The sequence below is a fragment of the Crocodylus siamensis genome, chromosome 4 (assembly GCF_052110815.1).
Source record: "Crocodylus siamensis isolate JL-2025a chromosome 4, ASM5211081v1, whole genome shotgun sequence".
Classification (NCBI taxonomy): domain Eukaryota; kingdom Metazoa; phylum Chordata; order Crocodylia; family Crocodylidae; genus Crocodylus; species Crocodylus siamensis.
In genome coordinates, this window is record NC_143398.1 from 29,870,442 (window position 1) to 29,890,429 (window position 19,988).

The 19,988-nt window shown below is 44.2% G+C and overlaps 1 protein-coding gene across 2 annotated transcripts in view; it reads left to right on the top strand.

The window, feature by feature from the left end:
* The window catches only part of TBC1D22A (TBC1 domain family member 22A), a 449,980-nt gene that overhangs the window by 215,585 nt on the left and 214,407 nt on the right, over positions 1-19,988 (top strand). The window lies entirely within an intron of this gene.

Consider the following 19,988-nt stretch of genomic DNA (forward strand, 5'->3'; position numbering starts at 1 on the left):
ACTTTCTCTGCTTGCACAGGGTCAGTGGACACCCATTCTGCCTCCCCTTCCCCCCCCACATCTGGGGGGGCCACAGGTCCCATCTGCCCCCCAGGAGTCGCACTGTCACTGGGAGCTGGCCCTACCCGAGCCTGCAGCAAGCAACAGCAGAGGGGGAGCCAGCTCGTGCTCCTGCTGTAGCAGCTGCTGCCTTTCAATGGGGGGCAGGGGGCTGCAGACCTGCGTCCCTGACCCCATAGCCCTGGCTGCTGGGGGGCAGGGGCTGTGGGTAGGGGTAAGGGACACATGCAGGGCTAGGAGGCTGTGGTGGGGGAATGAGGGATACCAGCAGGGCTGTGGGGGGCATTTAATTTTAAACACGGATTTTGGGATTTTTATCAGAGAATTTGCAGTTTTTTAATCATGGAAACCACGATTCCTGGTCATTATAAACTCTTTTTAATTGTGTTTTGTCTATCTCTGTGTTTTTACAAGATAGCAGCACAATGCACCCTTGATTCGGAACAAAATCTATAGGTACTAGTGTGGTAACATCATTAGATTGAATGCCTACATTACAAGTGATACAATTTTCATTTCTGTATGTGGACTGTGCTTAGTGTTTTCTAGTGTTGTATTTAGAAAACTTTTAGGGCTCAAATCCCTGCAGACCATTCTTCTAGAAAACTCTAATAACATTTTCAAGTCATGTTTAGATTAAAGTTAATAGTTTTGGAGCCCTAAAGTCTATATTATTCTTTAGGGGATTTGTTACACTAACTGTTGTATACTGTTGAATACCTGCAAAAAAAATGCTTCCTTTAACACAGATATGCTAAGCATTGTTTCTAATATTGTATTTTTCCAAAGCGAAGACTACTCTGAATTTAAGATGACCCTTCCCCAATAATTAGATTCTATCCATGGAAAATTGATAAATTTAAAATTTTTCCATGGAAAAAAAATCTGGTCATTGGAGGGTTGTCTTAAATTAACCTTCCCTGCCCCTCCTTTCCCCACAGCTGCAGTGGAGCAAGCAGTGGAAGGGAGGCAGTAGGGGGCAGGCAGTGGTAGAGTTAAGTGGTCTGACCTCTGCCTCTTACCCTCCCTGCACGTTGTCCACTGTTGCCTGCCCTCTTGGTGCCTGTGCTCCCTGGCACCTGCCCTCCTGTTGCCCATGGCCCCTGGTATCTGCCTCCCTTTCCTCCCCCCCTCCCCTGTGTCTGCACCCTCTGGTGCCTATGCCCCCTCCCACGTGTTACCCCACCCCTGTCTAGGCCCCCCTACTGATGATTTTGAAGAAAACAAACATTTAAAAAAAAAATAACAGCTCAGAATTGAAAGAGTGCCAGGTAAGTAAATGTAGTAGTAACCAAGTGAGTTTATGACATTAAAAGTGAGAAGAGGGTTACCCTTCTGATTTTAAGCTCAGAATAATGTGAAAACTTAGATTTTTTTTCAATCTGCACATCTAATGAACCTGCTTTTGTAAATTACATTGAATCTATGAATTATATTTTTCATTGTACTGCAAAGCTTGTTAACTGTTTTATTACTCAAATGATCTTGTCCTTGATTCAGTTTTATAATGTTCTGTTAGTCTATTAAAATACTGCAAATGGTAGGTTGCTTGCAATATAAATGGAATCATTTATAAAGCTGATTGTGTCTTGGACTTAGTGTTATCTGCTTTAAAGGTGCCCTTTATTTGCTGATGTAGTAAAAGGGAGAGCTTGATTACACAGCACTACAAGTAAGTTCATGTAAGTGGTGTACCATTTGCTTTATGCATTTATCACATGTAAAAAGTCTCTTTAAACCCATTTTCTTTAACTGAGCACAGAAACAAGTTTTCTGAGGCAGTAAAAGTATTCGGATGATTCTTTAAACTAGTATGAGTTATTTTGGAAGTTGAAACTTTTATGTCCGATCCTCAGTAAAAGAATGGTACTCTAAGTCTATAAACATCAATTAAGAAGAGTGAAAATGTAAAAATAGATTGCTTTGGCAATGGAAATATGATATGCTTAATTATGTACCAGGTGTCATCCTCCCCCTCCCCCCATTTATTTCTTTCACTAGCAAAGAGTTTTTCTTATGATACCTTTGCATTTGGATAACTCAGGAAGTTGAAAAGAAAGATAAATCTTTAAACTTGGCATGGATTCAGTCTTTATGACTAGTGCATTAGGCATTCACTTATGACTAGTGAATTTAAATAAATTAAGTTTAAAATAACCAGCTAGTCTGCAGTCATTACACAATACTTATCTAGCAATTATGTTGCAAGTGTGGGGTCTACACTGTCATCAATACATAGGTTTCCTTTTGGGAACTGTAGTTGAATTAGCAAGGCAGTTTTCGTATAGGCCATGTATAGACATTCAGTTTCTCCTGGGGAAGTTCCTCCTTTCCCAGGAGAAATCGTGAGCATGTAGATATTGAGGATTTTTCTCCCAGAGTAAAAATGGCTGTTCCAGGATAAAAATTACCTGGGAACAACCAAGATTAAATCACTCCCAGGAAAGTTTCTCCTATTGGTAGTGGGTTTCTTGTATAATTTTGCTTGTGAGAGAAGCTACAATGTAGTCTTCCAGCATCTTGGGGTGCTTTGCTTCTGTCGTCTCCCCCTCTTCCCCTCCTACCCTACCCAAAGGGAGACAGTGTGTTGTTCACTGGATTTTACTCCTCCAGCCAGGCAGGAAGCAGAACATGTCCCTTTCACAATCCCCACATTGTGCTGAAGGGATACGCAGGCAGACTGGGTTGCATTTTACTGGAAGAAGCAGCATGTTACTTCAGCCTGGCTATGCAGCATCTGTAAAGATTGGGCACTTCAGTGAGGATATTCAATGCTTTTAGCGAAAGCTGATTGAATCAACTATTAGATAAAAGCTCCACTAAAGCACCCGAACTTTACAAATTTCAGATGAGCCAGTTTGCACCAAGTTTAAAGTAAAGCACAGGTTTTTTGAGGGTTTTTTTGTCTGCGAGCATCCACTGATAAAAACTAGTCAGCACATATGTAAATCTTGCCATAAAGATTAACCCTGCCATATGTTCAGGCACTTAATGGTACAACGAAACAAGAAACCAGGAAGAAAAATTATATTTCATTTTTTGCCTAGTTTCTGTTGCACCTTAAATTGAATTTTTGGAAAAGAAAGCCCCCCCACCCAACCCAGTGTCGGTGTACAGTGGCATGGAGACATCCCTAATTCCCACCTGCCTTCACCCTGGGTGCATGGCACTGGCAACTGGAGATGGAAGAACTTGAGGTACTGAGGTGCTTTATCCCATCAGCTGCTGGGCTCCCTGTGCAACTAGTTGAAAGGGTGCTGCAAGAAGCATGGCATCTGGGACCAGTCACTGATACCATGTTTCCCATGTTACCCTTTGAATATCCAGCTGGGCTGCAAGCCTGACTTTGGAGACTAGATCCCTAGTGCTGGGCTCCCCACCTGTCTCTTGCATGATTTGACTAATTTTATCCCAGACTTATTGCCATATGTGCATGGCAAGGTACATGATTTTGGGGCTCTGGGAGCCTCTCTTACAACTATAAGAACAAAACAAAATAAAAACATAATTATGCTGTTAACTTCATGAAGATTGATTCTTCATCAATCTGCTTGATTTTTTTTTTTTTTTTTTTTTAATCAGGCTGGATTGCTTTACTAACAGATTTGACCTGGAACATCCTTCAATAATTGTGATTTTAACCAGTAAAGTTACCCAGTGGACATCACTTATGTTGTTCACTGTAAGCTTTTTTTATGCAACACAGTAACTTATGGAGTTCATTGCTAGATGAAGTAGTGGAGGCAGGTAGTATAGCCAGGTTGAAAAAGGAACTGGATAAATTCATGGATGATAGATCTGTTAATGGCAGTTGAACAGAATGGTTGGAGCTGTTTCCTGTGGCATCTCTCAACCAATTATGGTGGATGCCAGGGAGGATATTGAATAGGGGATAGATCACTCAAGAGAGATCTGGTTCAGTGCTCTTTCTCTATCTATTTCTGCTATTCCTGGAGACAAAATAGTGGGCTAGATGGACCACTAGTTTGACCCAGTATGGCACTTATGTTCTTAAGCTGTTTGTTAGACTGTCCATAGTAACAAAAGCATTATTATTATAATGATGATGTTAACATGTATGGAAGTCAGCCATTAATGACAGAAGTTGTGATGAAGGTGGAGTGTGATATTAAAGGTGATTCTAAGTATGTATCGTACAGTCTTATCCTACTACATTGTTAAAATGAAAATAATCCTATGCTGAAATGCAAAACATTAATTTATAGCTATTCAGTAGAAAAGTGAGTTAGTATAGTTCAGTGCAAATATATTATGAACATTGTCCCTTTCATCAGATATTTATATATCACATGTAAATGTACAGTTTTTACAAATAATTAGTCTGTTTATTGTTAGGATTTCTTATATACATTTTATACAGAAACAAGTAAAGTACTTAGAAGTGGTAGCCAAAAAAGATGCATGTTACAACTTTCCAGCTGCATCTATAGTATAAGGTTGCCTAATGCTTTCCATGATAAAATCCTGTTTTCAGTTCCTTATAACTTTGCCACTGGGCTCTTGCCTCAGCACTAAGGATTAATGCTGCTCAAGGAATGAATAAGGACTGTTTAATGAATGATCTTGTTGTCTGTGGTAGTTTGATTTGTTTCTGAATTTGGAAGGTGTGTAGTGACTGTTAAAAGGACAGTTTTGTGGTAAAGGCAGTTGAATGCTGCACTGGAAAATTAATTTCCATCCCTGTCTCTCTTCTTTAGGGTTCCTGTGTGATGCATGGCAAGTCATTTAAAACAACCTTCCACAGATACCACTACTTGTGTGCCTCTTCTGACTACACAAGGAGTGTCGATTGCTCATGTAAAGCAATGCAAAAATGCTTAGAACTCTGAAAAATGAGGCTTAGGATCTCATCTTAGAGAGTTTGTGTGGGAGAGAGAATTTGACATCTCTAGCAGTGGTTCTGCAAGAAAACACGCTTGAGGGAAATGCAGGGGTGGGAATTGAAATGGGAGCAGAGCATTTTTAAAATGTTTTCTCTGTAAAAGTTAGTGAGGATTTTACTAGATAATTAGTACTATATAGAAAATTTATAGTAGAGTCCAGTACAGAAAATTACATTGAAATGTTTTTTCCACGTCTGGAGACTGAATTCAACATTGGATTCAGTGACAGATAAGAGAAATATAAAGTAATGATTTCAAATGAATGATTTCTAAAGCTTAATTAGGTTATATCAAAACAGTCCTAAGTTTGGCAGAAGACTTAAGTTATGAAAGTTAACTTAATAACATTATCAAGAAGAAATGCTGTGGCAGGCTGTGCTTTTACTGCTCAGACCTTATGAAGAATGTGTTCCTTTGAGAGCTTGTTTAACTGTATTCCAGTCATGCAGTTGGTCCAATAAAAGGTATCACCCTAAGAAATCCTTGTCTCTGACAAGAGGGAGGCATTTCCATTTCCATTCCTTGTGGTAGACAGCTTAAAAACTAAAATCTATCTGTAGTAGTTGTCGGTGGCAGCAGTCCCTAGATACAAGGATGACAGTCTTCCAGTGAACAGTCATCGGTGATCCAGAGATAACTGAGGGGTCAATCCAACATTCATATCTTCAGCTGTAGACCAGATAAATACTTCTAGGAGGAATTGGATCCTGGTGATATCAGGTCACAGATCTTTCCCTTTGTCTGTCCATACTAATATATTTAAGTAGATGCTATCTAATAGGGCTATGCAAAATTTTGCCAGCTGTTTCATTTTGACACTGTTTCGACTCGTTTTGAGCTTGAAACAGCAAAATCAAAATGAAGTGAAGGGCTTTGAGATAACATTGAAATGAAATGTGAGGGCAGTTGAAATGTTTAGAAAGTTTCTAAACATTTTGAATTTCAAAGCTGAAGCTGGGCTTGCCTGCAGGGAAACAAAGTAAGGAGAGGGAAGGGGGAAAGAAGGGGGAAGGATTGCTCTCATATTGACTATGTAGCTGGCCAGTGACTGTGATCCTTCCCTGAGGTCCCTTTCAATCCCAGTGGTCTGGGGGAAGGTTGGAAAAACAGTATAAAAGGCAGTATTGTTTGAACTGCCTTCTTTCTGGCTTGGGGTCTGACAGTGACTGAGCTATCTTCTAGCAGCTCAGGAGTGTTAGACAATGAAGACTACTACTAGCATTGCTTTCAATGATTTCCTACTTGCTAGACTAGCCTAGCCTAGCAAGAGGGATTACATAATACCTTTTTCTTTCTTCTAGACAATTTTAGTTTATTATTGTATTCATTGATTTATTCTTTTCAATTGTATAATTATATTGGATATTACACTATAGACTTTAAATTATATAGGAAGAGAGAGATGCATTTATAATTTATTTCTATACCTTTATACCTTGCAGCATAGATTACACACCTTACAGAATTTATTTAGGAACGTGGATACATTTATACCTTGCAGCATAGAAGACTACATACCTTATAGAATTTATATAGGAACGCGGATACATTTATATATTGGTATAAAAGCAAGATATTATGAAACACACCATAAGCGTGGTGGAAAGGCAGCTGGCAAGAATTAAGGGAGGCGCGGAAGAGCATGTAGAGGGAGAGGTGTAAGGTTCCCCTCCCCAAACTGAGATGCAGCAACTTTCCTACAACTAGCAGGGATAAGGCTTCCAGAAGCAGCAAGGAGAGGGAGTAATGCCACTGCCTGTGCTTGAGTCTGCATCCCCTCCAAGAGCCATAAACTGCCCCCCCCACAACCATGACAACAAGCAGCAGCAGCACCAACATGACAGTCTCCTCCACCCCCATTTTACTTCCTATGCTGAGCCTTCTACTGCCAGAGGAAGAGCTGGATCTGGATCTGAGTACCATAGCAAGGGAAATTCTGGGGAAGGAGGGGGAGAATCAGATGAGTTTGTGCTCCACACCCCTCAGCTTTCCCCTAAAGCTGGGTCTCCTTCCCCAGAAGGCACTTCAGAGGAGGCTGAGATTGAGGTTGTGGAGGCAAGTGGCTCAGCTGAGTCGGTTCCTTCTGTTGCTGTATCACTCTCTGCTGAGGAGAGGGAAAGTGCAGCATCCACACATGCACTCACACCCCAGAAGTGAGTGGGTAGTGTGGTTTGGGATCATTTTGAGCTGGTAGTTGATCGTATACTGTCTGCCTGTACTGCCAAGCCAAAACCATCTGGGGCAAGGGAACAAAACACATGAGCACCATGGGAATGCTGATGAGTTTCTGCAGGCACCACACCCTTGCCTGTGCTCCTCCTCATTCTGGCACCAGTGGGAGTGTGTCCAAAGGGAAGTCTCCCTCCGTTTCAAAGCCCCTGTCCCCTCAAAGCAGAGGCAGGCCACCCTGGAACAGCGGGGGAAAGGTGAACAGAAAGTGGGGCATGTTGTAGGACAAGCAGATGCCCCAGAGCATTGGGGAGATGCTTGCTGTCAATGGCCAGCCCTTCTTCTTAGTTGAGCAGCCTGGGTTCAGGTGGCTCATGGCACTTGTGGTGCCATCCTACCAAGTACCTGCACACACCATCTTCAACATGATGGTTGTGCTTTCCCCGTATGAGGCATGCAGGGAGTACTTGATGGAGGAGCTGTACAAGGTAGGTCTACAGGTGGCCTTACGCTTCACCTTGGACATCTGGGGGTGGAGATCACACCTATCATCTCCCTCACAGGACACTGGTGTGATCAGTCAGGCCATCGGTGGGCTCTCCTTCAAGCTGAGGTGATGGATGAGTCCCACATGGCAACAGAGATCTTGGGGGCCATGAACCACTTGGTGCAAGGGGGTGGCTTGCTGAGCAGGGTGAGCTCACTCACAGGTTCATGGTCACCGACAATGGGGTCAATATGGTCAAGGTGATCCATGATGCCAACTTTGGAATCCACTGCATGGCACACATGTTCCACCTCATTGTCAGGGACACCTTGGAGGGGGGCAGGGCTGCCAGTGATAGCACCAGCACCACCAGCAAGCTCATTTCCAAATGCAGGAAGATGGCAGGCTACTCCCACTGGAACATCAAGGGGGGCAAGCTGCTGTGGGAGAAACAAGCAGAGCTGAACATCCTACAGCACAAAATCATGCAGGATGTGGAGACTTGGTGGAGCTGCATATACCTGCTGTTTGAGAGGCTGGTGGAGCAACAGAAGGCCATCCATGAGCTGGCCTTGCTCAGGGAGGTTGAGATCAAGGGTTCTCTTAAGAGCTGAGTGGGATTCCATCTCCCCGGTCTTGGTGGTCCTCAAGCCCTTTCTTGAGGCCACCCAGATGGTCAGCACTGGCAGTGTTCTCCTTAGCCAGGTGATCCCTGTAGCGAGGAAACTTCGGAGCCAAATGAAGAGCTTTCAGTGTTCCTGACTGGGGCAAGCCGCTGTCACCAGACATACAGGCACTGATGAGACAGCTGAGGGAGAGCATCAGGAAAGGGCTTGATCGCTTGTGTTCCAGTACAGTATACGTGCTGGCCACCATGTGTGACCTGAGGGTGAAGGGCAACACATGCAGCAGCCAGAGCCTGAATCAGTGGACAGAGGTGTGTGTTGGTGAAGAGAGGGAGGCAGAATGGTGGAGGCAGATGGACGTGGAAGAGAGGAATCCCTGTCTCATTCTAGCACACCATCCACAAGCCAGTCTCCTCCTCCACCACAGGCACTGCCAATGTGGGCCAAGGGCATGGCTTCCATGGTGGGATTCAGAGGTACCTGACCCAACCATCAGGTAGGTAGCACTCAGGCCTTGGTGGCTGCCTATCTCACTGAGGACATGAAGCCGCTGCTGTGTGACCCCTTGGCCTACTGGGCAAGTCACAGCCAGATGTGGCTGGATCTGGCCACAGTTGCCTGCGAACACCTGTCCTGTCCATCGACCAGTGTTCCAAGTGACGGGGTGTTCAACATTGGTGGAGATGTTGTGATACCTTACTACGCCTACTTAGATTCCAGTTTGGTGGAGCAGCTGGTTTTCCTGAAGGTGATCCTCCCGCTGCTGGGGTTCCCCAAGCTCCAGGTGGAGATGGACTGAATGCCACCCTCCTCACACTATCTGTACTTATTTCCTTTATTCATGTTTTAAAAGCCATTTACTGACCCGCTCTCAGAGCTAGAGGGGGCACTCACTGCATCACCGGCCAGGAGGGGAAGAACATGTCCCTGCTGAGCTTCTTTGCCAGGACAAACTTGGAGGTATGGGTTGGGTCTATGGGGAAGGAGGAGGCCTCATGTCCTAGGCATGACCACTTAAACTGCACTCTGCTATGGTCAGGGAGGCCTGATGGGACTGCTGGTGGCATGGCAGCCCATGGAAATGCCAGGACAGAGGATCCCCCTGGTGAAAGGCAGGTAGGAGGTGTCATAACCTCCAGTTACCACACGCAGATGCATGGTCTTGCCGAGACCCATCACATCTTTGACATGGCTGAGGCTTGCTGGTTGGAGTGGAGTTGTGAGGCTCCAGGTGAGCTCAGCTTAGCTGCCTGGGATGCCAGTTTTTGGGTTGAAAAACCCTTTGTCAGGCTGAGGAAGTACCTGCAGTTGGTGTGTGTGCTGTTCCTGGATGGATGGAATAGTAAAGAAGCCAGTGGCTGACATGCAATACTGGCAAGAAAGCCAGTCAGTGAAAATGGAAATGAAGGCCTAAGGGGGTGAGGGACAGGCTGGGGGGTGACAGGCTGGGGGGAAGGGTGATATAGCAGCATTGGTAAAAGTGGAGAGGTAACTGGGGAGTCAGATGCCCGGCAGGTTGCAGTGTCTCATAAATCCAATTTATATTGGGTCCATGAGTTTCTGTACCTAGGAGGCTGATGAAGTGAAGTTCATAGGCCCAGCTGTGAAAACTATTTTGTAAATTCCCTTTCAGTATCAGGCCTGAGAGACTGGAGACAGAGTGGTTTTTTGTGAGAAATGTGCCCCCACAGGTAGTTGAGTATTCTTGTCTTCAGTAGATTCTGGTGTGCAGTTTGTGGGGGTACTGGAGGTTGTTAGCAGTTTTGTGTTATGAGCTGTAGAAAGTTGGCTTCAGTTCTGGTAGTGAGGTTAGGTTCTCAAGGTTCGGTGCGTGTTTGAATTTACAAACCACTTTTCAGAGCTGGGCCTATGAACTTCAGTTCATCAGCCTCTTAGGTAGTAGGTATAGAAACTCATGGGCTCAATATAGACAGTGGAATTCTGACACACTACAACCTGCTGGACATCTGACTCCCCAGGTACCTTTGAGCTTTTACCTGCTACATCCTCTTTCCCCACCCTTCCCTAGCCCCAGCCTGTCCCTCACCCCCTAACTTCTCCATTCCATTTTCACTGACAGGCTTTCTTGCCTGTACTGCATGCCAGCCTTTGGCAGGCATCATGTCCTCAGAAGGGGCTGCAAGATTCATCCTAATCAGGCAAGAAATAACAAAGTTATAGGCAGTTTCATGCTTCCCCATTATAGCCTATGGTCGAAATGTTGAAACAGCAAAACAGTTTCGACTAAATGAAATAAAATTCGAAACGAAACACTGTCCCATAAAAATGGAAGTGTTGTATGTGAGAAAATACAGCAATACACTCACTTCAAGTCCCCTATTTTTGTTGTTGTGCCTCTCAGTAAATTAAATGTAAAATAAAACATTTGTTGTTATAGTATGGATCAAGACTTTTCTCTCTTGCCTATATTCTTTAAGAATGATAGATCATTCTGGATGAGGCTTCTGTTGCTTTTGTTTATTCTACAAGACGGCACCACTGTTAGAGATATTAGCCTTATATTCAGGTTGCTGATAGTGTGGCTGTTTCCTGTGAATGCCTCGATTTGTTGTAATGATGCGTATCCCAATCATATTGTTAGTTGTACAGACTAATGTACTCATTAATTTGCAAGATCATTTCATTACTGTTTTACGGAAAATACAATTAAGATCCTGTGAGCTGACAAATCTTGACATCCCTTCTTTAAAAAATATCATGATGTATATGTTAAGCGTCTCTGTTTCTCATACTGCCTAGAAAATAATGCTAGCCCCCACCTCCTCATCTTCCTTTGGCTAGGCTGTTGTGTGAAGGTGACTGTGGCTGCTGTGAGTTGTTATGAACCTTTGTAGTTGTTCTGAGGGTTTGACATGGCAGGATTGGAGCCTCCTTTGGTTAATGATAGCCTAGATTCAGGGGCCTAGCGGGCATCCCAGATCAGTGTTGGTGTTGGTTACTTTTCTCTGAAGACTCCTAAGAGATTGGGCCCCTTCTGGAGCTTAGATGTGGAGTTCTTGTGATGAGATGCTAATGAGAGTTCTGTTGCCAGTCCCTGATGACTTTCCTGGTAACAAGCTCGAGACTGTGGCAATATTTCAACCGTTAAGGAAAGATCCTTGTGTTCTACTCAACATTTTTTTGCTTAGGATAATAATTTCTAATATTAAATGCTGCAAGGAGATGCTGCCAGATGAATAGGTGATACGCACCTTTTCCAGCCAAATTACCACACTAAGACTACCAGTTTATCATTTCACATCATCTGTTTAAGATTTAGGAATTCCTTGAAAATAAATGAAATGTTCATTGTTGAATGTTATTTTATTAGTTTAATTTGATAGTCTTTTTTTATAAACTGATTGTCTGAAAAGCTGTTCCCATACAGCTGTGCAAGATTAAGGGGCACATTGTTTTATAATTCTATAACCCTTGATTATATTTGGGGGGAAAAAAATCCTTGTCCAATCCTGGAAAGAAAAAAAAGAGAATTCTAATATAATAAAAGTCTTAGTACTTCTGTCTCTACATCTGTCTGTCCATAACGTTGGGGGCCAACTGTGTCCCGGAAAGGGCAGGTGGTAATTGGCTGCATGGGCCCCGCCCCCTCAGGCAGGGAACCAAAGGCGGAGGGAGCTCTTATGCTTTAATACTGTATTGACTTGCCCCTGCTTTCTGTCAAAGCTGACAGAAGCCAAGGGCAGTAGGACCCAGTGGGAGCCTCAGCAGCACTGAGCAGCCCAGCCCTTTCCACCTCCAGTCATTGCACCCCCTGCCCGCCAGCACTGTCATCACCATGTGGCCTGGTAGCATCAGCAGAACAGAGAGCACGGAGCTGCCCCGGTAGGGTGTGTGTGGGTGTATATGGGTGGCAGGTGTATGTGGGGGGTGTGTGTGGGGGGTGAGTGGGTATGTGTGTAGCCAGGGACTGTGTGTGGGTGTGCAGCCAAGGGCAGAGTTGGTGGATGGGTGGGTGTGGGTGTGCAGCCAGGGGCAGACTGGATGGGTGGGTATGATTGTGGAGCCAGTGGCAGAGTCAGAGTGTGTGTGTGTGTGTGTGTGCGTGTGTGTGTGCAGCCAGGGGCAGAGTGGTGTGTGTGTGCATGCAGGCAGGGACTGGGTGGGTGTGGGTGTGCAGCTGCGGGCAGAGTGGGTATGTGTGTGCAGCCAGGGCAGACTGGATGGGTGGGTATGATTGTGGAGTCAGGGGTGGAATGGTGTGTATGTGTGCATGCACATGCGTGCAGCCAGGGCCTGGGTGGGTGCGTGTGTGTAGCTCTGGAGCCAGGGGCACGGTGGATGGGTGTGATTGTCATTGTGGAGCCAGGGATACGGTGGGTGGCTGTGGTTGTGCAGCCAGGGACAGAGTTGGTGAGGATGTGTGTGTTTGTTCATAGTGTGAGTCCCACACGCAAACCCCACCATACACTTGCACCCGCATTGCCATACAAGCAGATAGCCACAAACCCCATACCCACCCATATCCCACATATCCACACACACACCCACATGCTTCCTCACTCCACATACCCACACACCAACAGCCCCCCACAAACCTATACCCACCCCTCACTATATACAGAGTAAGACTTCATTTTGAGCTGTTGTGCTATCACCTCTATGTACACTATACAAACACATGTACATTGGGCACAAAATATTTTTTTAAATCAAATTAATGTATGTAGTAGATGTTTCCTTTTTAGAATATAAGTTGGTATTTTTCTGGTTCCAAGATGGTAAAATCTCTTGATGAAAGGAGTAGTGGGGGCAATGGGAGGGTCTTCTGGTTTATCCATAGATTCATAGATGTTGGGGACCTCAGTAGATCATAGAGTACGAGTCTCTGCATAGGCAGGAAAGTGTGCTGGGTTCAGATGACCCCAGCCAGATGCCTACCTAACCTCCTAATGAAGAACCCCAGGGTAGGGGAGAGTACCACTTCCCTTGGGACCCCATTCCAGATTTTGGCCACTCTGTCTGTGAAGAAGGTCTTCCTAATGTCCAGTCTAAATCTGCTCTCTGCTAGCTTATGGCCATTTTTTCTTGTAACCCCCAGGGTCCCCTTGGTGAGTAGAGCCTCACCAACTCCCTTCTGTGCCCCCATGATGAATTTATAGGCAGCCACAAGGTTGCCTCTCAACCTTCTCTTGTGGAGGCTGAAGAGGTCCAGGTGCCTTAGTCTCCCCTCATAGGGCTTGGCCTGCAAGCCCTTAACCATATGAGTGGCCCTTTTCTGGTCCCTCTCTAGGTTATCCACATTCCTCTTGAAGTGTGGCGCCCAAAACTGTACACAGTATTCCAACTGAGGTCTGACCAGTGCCCAATAGAGGGGAAGTGTCACCTCCTTGGTTCTGTTTGTCATGCCTCTGCTGATGCATGATAAAGTGCAGTTAGCTTTTCTGATGATTTCGTCACACTGACGACCCATGTTCATCTTGGAGTCCACTAGGACTCCCTTTCTGCTTCCGTGCTGCTGAGCAGGTCATTTCCTAGGCAGTAGGTGTGCTTGACATTTTTCCTCCCTAGGTGCAGCACTTTGGATTTCTCCTTGTTAAATTGCATTCTATTGTTTTCTGCCCATTTGTCCAACCTGTCCAGGTCTGCCTTTAGTTGTTCCCTGCCCTCCAGTGTGTCCACTTCTCCCCACAATTTTGTATCATCCACAAACTTGGACAGAGTACACTTCACTCCCTTGTCCAAGTCACTGGTGAAGACATTGAAAAGTATCGGTCCAAGGACCGAGCCCTGTGGGACCCCACTGCCCACGTCCTTCCAGATCGATATTGACCCATCCAGCACTACTATCTGGGTATGACCCGCTAGCCAATTTGCCACCCAGCAGACTGTGTAATTATCCAAGTCACAGCCTCTTAATTTGTTCACCAGTATGGGGTGGGATATTGTATCGAAGTCCTTCCTGAAGTGTAAGTAAACGATATCTACCCCTACTCCTGCATCCTGGTATTTTGTAACCTGGTCATAAAAAGAGACTAAATTAGTCAGGCATCATCTACCCATTACGAACTGGTGCAGGTTTCTCCTCAGCATAATTTTTCCTGCTGGGCTCTCACATGTATGAGCCTTAATAATCTTTTCAAAGACTTTGCCAAGGATGGAGGTGAGACTGACTGGCCTATAGTTGCCTGGATCCTTCTTCCTCCCCTTCTTGAAAATAGGGACCACACTGGTCCTTTTCCAGTCCTCCGGGACCCGGCCCTTGTCCCACAAGTGCTCAAATATTCTTGCCAGTAGCTGTGCAATGACATCAGCCAGAGCCTTCAGTACCCACGGATGGAGCTCATCCAGGCCTGCCGACTTAAACACATCCAGTCCTTCCAAGTGACTGCGCTATCTCAGGGTCAATGCTTGGTGATCTGGTACCCTGCTATTGTCTCTTTATGATCCTATTGTGACTCTTGTCTTGCCCTTGTTTTAGGAACACTGAGGCAAAGAACTCATTGAGGAGCTAAGCCTTATCCTCCTTTTTCTGTCACCAATTGCTTTTGCCCTTTCAGTAGTGGTCCTATTCCACCCTGGGCCTTCCTTTTACTCCCTATATATTTGAAAAACAATTTTTTGTTATCTTTAACTTGGAATGCCATCCTCAGCTCCATGGTAGCTTTGGCCTTTCTAATTGCCTCCCTACAACTGCGAGCTGAGGAGGCACAGTGCTCTTTAGTAATCTGTCCCTGTTTCCACTGCTTATATGTCTCCCTTTTTGCCCTTAGGCTGCTCTGGATTTCTCTGGTCAGCCAAAGAAGCCTCTTGGCCCCTTTTCCCCCACATCAGGATCGTCTCCCTCTGTGCCCAAAAGATTATTTCCTTAAGGCACAGCCACCCTTCTTGGGCTTCCATCTCGCCAAATCTCTTACTCTGCAGTGCGTCATTGACTAAATGCCTGAGCTCGCTGAAGTAAGCCTTCCTAAAGTCTAGCACTTCCAACCTACTAGTTACCTTTTCCACTCTACGCCTTATGGTGAATTCTGTTATTTGGTTGACACTGTCCCTCAGGTGGCCACTGATCTGTAGGTCTCCTAGCATATCATCCCCCGTTGCCAGTACCAGGTCCAGTAAGGCATTCCCCCTAGTGGGACCATGTACCTCCTGCGTCAGGTGGAGGTCCTGCACACAGGATAGGAACCTGCGTGAACATTGGGAATTTACTGTCTGCGTCTCCCAGCAGATGTCAGGGTAGTTTAGGTCCCCCATGACTACCGCTTCCCTAATCTTTATGGTCTCCGAGAGCTGCTTCAGGAGTTCCAAATCTAGTTCTTCCCCTTGGTGTGAGGGTCTGTAGCAGACCCCTATCATCAAATCCCTTTCCCCTTGACCTCCATGTATCTTAACCCACAATCCTTCTACTTTTTCCTCCAATTCCATTTTGATAAGGGTCGATGTATAATGCTCCTTGACATAGAGTGCAACCCCTCCCCCTCTCCTCCTTACTCTATCCTTTCTGTACAGCTTATAGCCCTCAATGTGTACCGCTGAGTCATGGGTAGAGTCCCACCAGGTTTCTGTTAACCCTACTAAGTCATAAGTGTTTTCTGCAAACAGGAGTGCTAGTTCATCCTTCTTGTTCCCCATGCCCCTAGCATTAGTGTATAGGCACTTGAGCCCTGTGACTGGCGCCTTTGTTGCTCCTCAGCTCTGATGCCCAATGGGCCCCTTGTTTCTTACCTGCTTATTGCTTACCTGTGCTGTACTGCTGGACATCCAGTGGATAGCAGGTTCCTGATGTTCTCCTTCTTCTGTCTCCCCTTTGGTGGCAAAAGTCAGGGGTTAGGGGGCAGGACTTCTGGTCACAAGATGGTGAGAAAGGGGTGGGGCATCTGCAAGGGGTGGAGCTATCCATGTGGCCCTTGACAGCTTTCCAAAACTCAGTAAGTGGCATTTCACCCAAAATAATTGCCCACAGCTGGTTTACATGGCCGGCCCCAAAGGGTGAGTAGGGATGGGGTATGTAAACTGTCCCTGAAACACACTGTCATTCATGATGGGCAATTGGCTAGTATTTTTAGAAGTGCAGTGTCTGGAATACCACCCCCATAAAGTTTTTTGGAAAGCCATGAGCCTGTACAAAGGGGAGGTATGGAAAACAGAACTTCATACTATTTCATCACGGAGAAACGTGAAGAACTAGCATCTGCACGCAACAATCAATAAAATACAAACATTAGTCTGTTTTTGAAGGGACTGTCTTCCTTTTCGTGCTGTTCTTTTGAATGTTTTCTTTCAAATTTCATTATATTGCTTGCTTTGTATTTCTACCTTCGCTTCCTCCCAATGAAGTTTCCGAGTGGTGCTGTCAGTGGCATGTCTGCTTCCTCACCTGCCTTTCAGTTTTTTTTTCCTCTTTCTCCTTCTTTGCATCCTAAATATACAGTCTTACTCGTTAACCCCTTTTCTGATTCCTTACAGTATCTGTTAGGAACCTTTCTGCCTTGGTTTCAGAGAAAATGGATAGTGTGGGTATTATCTTTCATGCAAATATTTGTTAGAGGTGCGATATATTGGTTGCCTATTGGATTGGCACTAGTACATACCGCTCATGCCTTCCCTGGGGATGTGTGCAGTGGTGGGGAGTCACCTCCCCCACACCCTCAGGACAAGCTGCCCACAGCTCAGTCCTGCTCCCCAGCCTGCCAGTTTAACCAGAGTAAAATGGTTGCTGAATCGGCATCAGCCGATATGGTTGGTTAATAATCAGGTATTGGTATCGGTCAAAAAAAAACTTCATGAATGCATGCTTAATATTTGGTGCTATTTTCCTTGTTTCTCAGTAATGTAGTAAAAAGTTCCTTGAATTTTTTATTGCCTTGACCTTGTGGTCCTGTTCACTGTAGGGAATTGTATTGGGAGAATCTGACTTCCCAAGGTTACTAACTAATAGAATGGGATGTGCTTGTGTGAGGGAGTTCATATTTAAAATAAAAATTAATTCGAAACCCGTAGAGACATCTCCATGCAGACTGGTTTATTTGCTTACTGTTGGTCTTCCAGATCACCTAAGGAGATATACAGACGGCAATTTTAAGGTAACTTGTCAGATCCTCCAGCCACCATTATGATCCTTTCTAACACAATACCTATTGGCAGAAGTGTTGAAGAAGGGTCAGTTGGGTCAGATGGTTGTGATTTTGTCTAGATTTTTAGTTTTCAGACCTAAGGTTAGCGGTAAGTTTCTTGTGGATGCTTTCTTGAATCCTGAACTTGCTTTCTCAGGCTGGTTGAGAGGTTTGGAAACTTTTCTCACTATTTATCACCAGGTTGGCAAGCCTTTTCATGAGCTTGTGAAATGTTGCTTGCCTATAGCAACCATCATTTCATAGGCATTTGTACTTGGATCTTTTTTTCCAAGGTTTATAAGGCAGGAACTTCAGTTATTTTCCATAAGTTCTCATACTTACCAGCATGCTCTGGTTTCTCTTCAGATCATTTAAAACTTCTGATTAAATATTTGCTAATAGAGGGGCACTTTTTTTGTTTTTTTTCTGCACCTGCCTGGTTCTTTCCTTTTTCACGAAGACTTATTTTGCTGTAAGATTTTGGTAGTGATACAAAAGAAGAAAAACCCCAATCTCAGTTTTACTCGGATTCTTAAATTTCTAATTTCTGCTGTTGGTCATGCAGTCTTGTCTTTACCTAAATGGGCCAATTTTGATATTCAAAGTAAGGCTGCCTTCAGCAAGATCAGCCACTGTCACCCATTACTGTCAGTGGTGCTAAAGGTACAAGTTGCGCTTCAGCTGGCTGACACATCTGTTTTACAGATAAAGATGAAGAAAATTTCCCATTGTTTCCATTGAGATTACAGTCAGCCTACCCTGAGAGAAGATATTTTTGGTAATTCTGTGAGTGCTAGGCAGGAGCAGGAGAACGGAGAGATACTAGACATAGAACTGTGTAAGTGACAGAGAAAGGAAATCTATTGTGAACCAAGAAACATCACTTCACTACTCTCCACAACCTCCCATCTCTTTGAACTCATTTTAGAGGTGCAAAGAAATGGGATAGGAGTAGATGAAATGGGGCAAATGGAACGAACTACCAGGAAGCAAGATATGGAGCAAGGAAGGAGTAGAGGTGGGGAAAAGTAGAATATGGTGTGCCCAAGATCATGAAGGGGAATTTATGGAGAATATATGTATATATTTTAATGTGAACTAGTACAAGCCAGTTCCACAAATTTTTGCGGGGCCTAGCTCATGTTGTTTGGTCTTAGCAGCACTGTTCATGCTGGTTTAAGGTTTTTTTATTCTTACATACTGATTTTTTTTTCTTTCATTATGGCACTGGTAATTTTGCAAAAGAAGTGGATGAGTCTGGTTAAGGTTTATGTAATCTAGGGAGCAAGGGGAAAACACTCACCTGTATCTAGCTTGCATGCTTATCAGTAGATGCTGTTTGCAGGATGGAAGAAAAGAAGATTAACTAACAGAGCACAGCATTGCTATTCTAAATGTCTTTTTACTCTACATATGTTATGTTTTAGGAAAACAATTTCATTATTTCAAATTATGTATTGCTACTGGGGTTTCTTTTAATTTTTCCATGTGAAACCATGATGCTGAAAGATCATAAGCTCACTTGGAAAGGATTGAAGGATGAGTGGCACATTTAAATACATTGCAGAATCTTTAAATGGCTTTTTTTTTCTACAAAAAAGATTGCCAAGTCTAAGTGTAGGCAGGAGGTTTTCATTTCTTTTGTGATATAATAAACAATGTTAATAGATTGTACACTTTAAAGATATCTGATTATCAGTATATTGAAGCCCGGGAGTGTACATCTATAATAATTTGCATATCCAATTACTATAGTTGTGCATTCAGGTTAAGCTTTTGCACATTACATTGGGGTTCTCAGTTTTTCTTATGTCCTGGGTTCTGAGGGTAGATTGTCAACTGCTGTATGTTGCCATAGCTGAAATGAAGTGGCACTTGTAACTAATTATACCATTTAAGGATACTTATCTGAACTTTGGAAAGTAAACTTCCTGTCACTAGGAATTTTGAGGTTCTTATGTCAATGTGGGGTTAAAATTCAATGTTTCAGTGAAATAATAGAATCTTCTGTATGGCAGGTCATATTATCTTTCCAATAAGGCACTTTTTGCAAGCTATTCAGAGGTTTATAGACAGTGGTTCTTAACATTTTTAGATTCAATGCAGCCCTTGGAAAATATAAGCTCTTAGCTTTCACTCATAGAATTCTAGAATCATAGAAAAGTAAGGCTGGAAATGAGCTCTGGAGGTCATCTAGTCTAACGCTCTCTGCCTGAAGCAGGATCACCCCAAACACATCCTTGTTTAACTTATTACTAAAAATGCACAGGCAATCCTGTCACATGGCCACAAAGCCTTAAAACACAAACCTGCTGTAGTAGGGGGCCAGCGGTGGCCTATGTTCTGCTGTTTCAAGGGTTGTTAAAGTACTTATGGGAGATCCAAGAAAGAGGGGCATGCTCCCTTTACGGAGTAAGGCAAAAAACCTCAAAATCCCTATCAGTCTGACCCTGGTGTTTTTTGACTATGGAAAAATAATAGAGCAAATCTCCTGTTGCAAAGAACTTAGAAAGACCACCACAGGTCAGAATGTTTCTAACACTGTGGATTCCTATTTGAAATTTCTGGGTTTAGCTTATGAATCATGTGTAGGTGTTTGTGTGACACCCTAGGCCCACGGCATCCTTAAAAATGATCACATGGCACCCTTTTTGAGAATCAGTGGTTTAGA